This window comes from Neomonachus schauinslandi, chromosome X (genome assembly GCF_002201575.2).
Source record: "Neomonachus schauinslandi chromosome X, ASM220157v2, whole genome shotgun sequence".
NCBI lineage: Eukaryota > Metazoa > Chordata > Mammalia > Carnivora > Phocidae > Neomonachus > Neomonachus schauinslandi.
Window position 1 is genome coordinate 74,261,780 of NC_058419.1, and position 6,620 is coordinate 74,268,399.

Here is a 6,620-nt window from a genome sequence, read left to right on the forward strand (position 1 = left end):
TTTAATTTTTTTTATTTTTTATTTATTTATTTGAGAGAGAGAGAGAGAGAGAAACAGCATGAGAGGGGATAGGGTCAGAGGGAGAAGCAGGCTCCCCGCCGAGCCGGGAGCCCGATGTGGTACTCAATCCCAGGGCTCTGGGATCATGACCTGAGCCAAAGGCAGTCACTTAACCAACTGAGCCACCCAGGCGCCCCCATCCATTTTTTTCAAAGAAATGGAACAAATAATCCTAAAATTTTTATGGAACAAGAAAATACCCTGAATAGCCAGAGGAATGTTGAAAAAGAAAAGCAAAGCTAGCAACATCACATTTCCAGACTTCAAGCACTATTACAAAACTGTCATCATCAAGACTATATGGAACTGGCACATAAACAGACACCTAGATCAATGGAACAGAATAGAGAGCCCAGAAATGGACCCTCAACTCTATGGTCAACTAATCTTCAACAAAGCAGGAAAGAATGTCCAATGGAAAAAAGTCTCTTCAACAAATAGTGTTGGGAAAACTGGACAGCCTCATGTAGAAGAATGAAACTGGACCATTTCCTTACACCACACACAAAAATAGACTCCAAATGTTTGAAAGACCTAAATGTGAGACAGGAGTCCATCAAAATCCTAGAGGAGAACAGAGGCAGCAACCTCTTCGACCTCAGCCGCAGCAACTTCTTCCTAGAAACATCACCAAAGACAAGGGAAGCAAGGGCAAAAATGAACTATTGGGACTTCATCAAGATAAAAAGCTTTTGCACAGCAAAGGAAACAGTCAACAAAACCAAAAGACAACCAACAGAGTGGGAGAAGATATTTGCAAATGACATATCAGATAAAGGGCTAGTATCCAAAATCTATACAGAACTTCTTAAACTCAACACCCAAAGAACAAATGATCCAATCAAGAAATGGGCAGAAGACATGAACAGACATTTTTCCAAAGAAGACATCCAAATGGCCAACAGACACATGAAAAAGTGCTCAACATCACTCGGCATCAGGGAAATCCAAATCAAAACCTTAATGAGATACCACCTCACACTAGTCAGAATGGCTAAAATTAACAAGTCAGGAAATGATAGATGTTGGTGGGGATGCGGGGAAGGGGGAACCCTCCTACACTGTTGGTGGGAATGCAAGCTCATACAGCCACTCTGGAAAACAGTATGGAGGTTCTTCAAAAAGTTGAAAATAGAGCTACCATATGACCCAGTAATTGCACTACTGGGTATTTACCCCAAAGATACAAATGTAGGGATCTGAAGGGGTAAGTGCACCCTGATGTTTATAGCAGCAATGTCCACAATAGCCAAACTATGGAATGAGCCAAGATGTCCATGGACAAATGAACGGATAACGAAAATGTGATATATATACACAATGGAATATTATGCAACCATCAAAAGGAATGAAATCCTGCCATTTGTATGACATGGATGGAACTGGATGGTGTTAGGCTGAGCAAAATAAGTCAATCATAGAAAGAGATGTATCATATGACCTCACTGATATGAGGAATTCTTAATCTCAGTAAACAATCTGAGTGTTGCTGGAATGGTGGGGGGTGGGAGGGATGGGGTGGCTGGGTGATAGACATTGGGGAGGGTATGTGCTATGGTGAGAGCTGTGAATTGTGTAAGAGTGTTGAATCACAGTTCTGCACCTCTGAAACAAATAATATATATTAAAAAAAAGAAGAAGTGGATAGCAGGAAGGGAAAAATGAAGGGGGTAAATCAGAGTGGGAGATGAACCATGAGAGACTATGGACTCTGAGGAACAAACTGAGGGTTCTAGAGGGGAGGGGGTGGGGGATCGGTTAGCCTGGTGATGGGTATCAAAGAGGGCACGTACTGAATGGAGCACTGGGTGTTACACACAAGCAATGATCATGGAACTCTACATCAAAAACTAATGATGTAATGTATGGTGATTAACATAACATAATAAAATTTAAAAAAAGGAAAAGAAAATGAGGGGGGAAAAAAAGAGCCTGAGAAGTTTGGCCACACAAAAGGGATTGATTTCTTCTTCCTGAGGTTGCACTGAGGAGTGGGGGCAGCAATCATTCAGATCTGGGGTTGAGGATTGGAGCACACCATATTTACTTTTTTTTTCATTGTCTAAAGCAGCATGAAAAGCCTTCAGGGAAGAAAAACCACATAGAACAACCTTAAACAGCTTACACTGAGCCCAGACCCCTGGCAGAGGTGAAGCAACTTTGCCCAGGCAAAGACACCTGAGAATCAGTACATCAGGTCCCTCCCACCGAAGACTAGCAGGAACATCAGGTGAATACCAAGTTTATGGATCACATAGAACTGTAAATAGCCTGTGCTAGGGGAAAATAGTTTATAGAATTCAAGGTTTTTTCTCATGAGTCTCTAGTCTTTCAGTTTAAAATTTTCTTTTTCTTTTTTCTTTTCAACTTGTTTCTTATTTTATCAACTCTTTGTTTTTAAGTCTTTTTTTAACTTTCATTTTTACATTTACATTTTATAGGTATATTCTTCATTTTTGGCTTCCTTTCACTGTATTCAGTTTTAATTTTGTATATTGCTTTCTTTACAATTTAGGATTTAGTGTCTTCTAATAAACAAATGAATCAAAATACACCCAGGACCAAGTGGATCACCCTGTTTTGTCCATCTGGGAGATTATATTCTCTCCCCCACCTTTTTTTTTTTTTCCTTTTTCTTTTCTTTTTTGGTTACTGACCTCTTTGGATTTGTCTAGTATGTATTTTGCTGGGGTCATGGTTGATATTTTTGATTTTGGTCTCTCATTCATACATTCTTCTCTGGGCAAAATAACTAGAAGGAAGAATTCAAAACAAAAGAAGAGAGTCTGTTTCTTGGTTTGTCTCTCTCTCTCTCTTTACCTTTACTCATTTGTTTTGTTCCTTAAATTCCACACACCAGTGAAATCATAAAGTATTTGCCTTTCTCTGATTGACTTATTTCACTTGGCATTATACCCTCTAGTTAAACCATGTTGTTGCAAATGGCAAGATTTCATTCTTTTTATGGCTGAACAATTTTCCATTGTATATATACCATAACTTCTTTATCCATTCATCTACTGATGGACACTTGGGCTGCTTCCATAAGTTGACTATTGTTTATAATCCTGCTATAAACATAGGGGTGCATTTATCCTTTTGAATTAGTGTTTTTGTATTTTGGGGGTAAATGTCCAGTAGTTCCATTACCAGTTTGTAGGGTAGTTCTATTTTTCACTTTTTGAGGAAACTCCATACTGTTTTGCACCATGGCTGCACTAGTTGCATTCACACCAACAGTACAAGAGGGTTCCTCATTCTCCATATCCTCACCAACACTCTTTGTCTCTTCTGTTTTTTATTTTAGCCATTCTGACTGCTGTGATGTGATATCTCATTGTAGTTTTGATTTGCATTTCCCTGATGAATGATGTTGAACATCTTTTCATGTGTCTGTTGGCCATCTAGATGTCTTTTTTGAAAAATGTCTATTCATGTCTTCTGCCCATTTTTTTTTTTAGAGAGAGGGAAGGGGAGGGGGAGAGGGAAAGGGAGAGAGAAAATCTTAAGCAGGTTCTATGCCCAGCACAGAGTCTGATGCAGGGCTCTATTTCACAACCCTGACATCATGACCTCAGTTGAAATCAAGAGTAGGATACTTAACCAACTGAGCCACCCAGGTGCCCCACTTCTGCCCATTTTTAAACTGGATTATTTCGGGGGTTTTTTGGTGTTGAGTTCTAAAGTTCTTTGTATATTTTGTCAGATATGTCATTTGCAAGCATCTTCTCCCATTTAGGAGGTTGCCTTTTATTTATGTTGATAGATTCTTTCCCAGTGTGGAAGCTTTTTATTTTGGTTAGTCACAATAGTGTATTTTTGCTTTTGTTTACCTTGCCTCCAGAGACATATCTAAAAAATATTGCTACAGCTGATGTCAGAGAAATTACTGCCTGTGCTCTTTTCTAAGATTTTTATGGTTTCAGGTCTCACATTTAGGCCTTTAACTCATTTTGAATTTATTTTTTGCATATGGTATTTAAAAGTGGTCTGGTTTCATTCTTTTGCATGTAGCTTTCAAGTTTTCTCAACACCATTTGTTGAATAGACTATCTTTTACCCATTGGATATTTTTTCTTGCTTTGTCCACAATTAATTGACCATATAGTTGTGGATTCATTTCTGGGTTTTCTATTCTGTTCCATTGATCTATGTGTCTATTTTTTGCCATTACCATATTATTTTGTTCTCTACAGCTTTGTAATAAAACTTGAAATATGGAATTATGATGCTTCCACCTTTGCTTTTCTTCTTCAAGGTTGCTTTGGCTATTCATGGTTTTTGTTTTTCCATACAAATTTTAGGATTGTTTGTTTTAGTTCTGTGAAAAATGCTATTGGCATTTAATAGAAATAGGGAGTAAAACAGTGATTGTCAGACACTGTGGCGTGGGGGAAATGGAAAGATATTTGTCAAAGGCAGAAACTTCCTGCAATAAGATAAATAAGTTCTAGGGTTCAAATTCATGTCATTGTGACTATAATTAACTGTACTGTATTATATACTTTAAAATTGTTGAATGTAGATCTTAAATGTTAGTGCTACCAAAAGAATGGTAGTTATATGAGGGAATTAAGATGTTAACTAATCTTATTGTGGTAATCATTTTACAATATATAGGTTCATCAAAGCATCACATTTTTTCCCTTATACTTATATATGTCATATGTTAATAACATCTCAATAAAGCAGGACAAAAGATAAAAGCAATACAAAAATTAAAAATTCAGGATGATATAAAAATAAAATAATAATTATAGGTAGTATTTATGTAATGCTTACCTGGTGTCAGACTTTATTCTAACTATTATCTGTAAATGAGCTCATTTTATCTTTACATCAGCCTTATTATAATTCTATTTTAAGATGAGAAAACTGAGGCTCAGCTAAGTGAAGCCACTTGCCCAACTTCACACAGCTAGAAAGCAGAATAAGTTGGGATTTGAAAACAGCAGTCTAGCTCTAGAGTCTAGCTCTTAATTACAAAACAGAACAGCACAGGGGCACCTGGGTGGCTCAGTCCGTTAAGCGGCTGCCTTCGGCTCAGGTCATGATCCCAGGGTCCTGGGATCGAGCCCCACATCAGGCTCCCTGCTCGGCGGGAAGCCTGCTTTTCCCTCTCCCACTCCCCCTGCTTGTGTTCCTTCTCTCGCTGTGTCTCTCTCTGTCAAATAAATAAATAAAATCTTAAAAAAAAAAAAAAAAACAGAACAGCACAAATGTATGAACTGCACAAGTGTGGCCTCAGGAATCAGACAGCCTGGGTTCCAATTCAAGCCCTGACATTTACCAGCTGTGTGAAATTGGTCAAAATACTCCACTTCTTTGTACTTTGGTTTTCTCTGTGAAAAAGAAGTAATAATAGCATATAAATCAGAAGGCTGCTGAAAGGAGTCAATGAGATAAAGCACATAAGCATGCTAAGGTTGTCTCTGACACAATGTACTCAATAAATGTTACCTATAAGCATTTAGAGAAGACAGAACTTTGTGGGATTTATATATTTGGGAATGATGGGAGCCAGTAAAGAAAGAGGGTGATGCTATTATGAAGAGAAATAAAGAATTCAAAATTAAAAAAAAAAGAATTAGAAATAGGCAGTATCATGACAGTCCACAGAAGCATGTGATAATGTAATGTAGTTAATTGGTCTTAATTAGACCATAACCTCCACAACCCTTAATCTGTGTTAAGTCCCAGTTCTGCTATTTTCAGTGGCTACATGACATTGAGCAGGTTATGTAATCCCAAATCTGCCTCAGTGTTTTTATATGTAAAGAGAGAACACCATTAGTACTTACCACAAAGAGTACTGGGATGATTAAATGCACTAACACATACAAAGCACTTTGAACAATATTTGACACACAAGATGCTCCCAATGAATGTTGGCTTGTATTATTTCCAAATTGAGAGAAATATTTGCTTAATGAAGTTTGGCAGCAACTATGAAAGGAAAGGAGACAGAAAGAATAAAGGGAAACCTAACATTTAAGGGTGCATGTCTTCAAATCCATCCCCTCTTCTTCATCCCCACTGCCCAGGACCTTGTTTGGATCCTTATTATTTCTCACCTGGTCTTATTGTATATGGAGTGGAACAAGTAGGACATGAGTTGTGGAAAAAGAAACAACCTTGTTTGCCTGGATCATCAGGTTGAAGAAGGTTCTTGATTGCTTGGTGAGAGAATTTAGACTTGACCCTAAAGGCAATAGGGAGTCCTGGAAGATTTTGGAACAAAAAATAGTATTGTAGAATTGTGTGTATGTTTTTAATTATCTTAATTGAATTAAGATTAGGTTTGGGAAACTAATTAGAAGACTTTCCAATTACCCGGATAGAGATGATTAGTGCCTGACAAGTTACTAAAGAAGGAAAGACAGGATACAAGAAATATTGGGGAAGCTAATGAGATGTTGAAAATTAATTTAGTCACTCAATATTCATTGAACATCTATTATATGTCTGGTATGGTGACAGGCTTTGGGGATTCAGCAACATATAATAATTCATTCATCAACAAATATTTATTGAACAATGACAAAGTCATGCATTGTTCT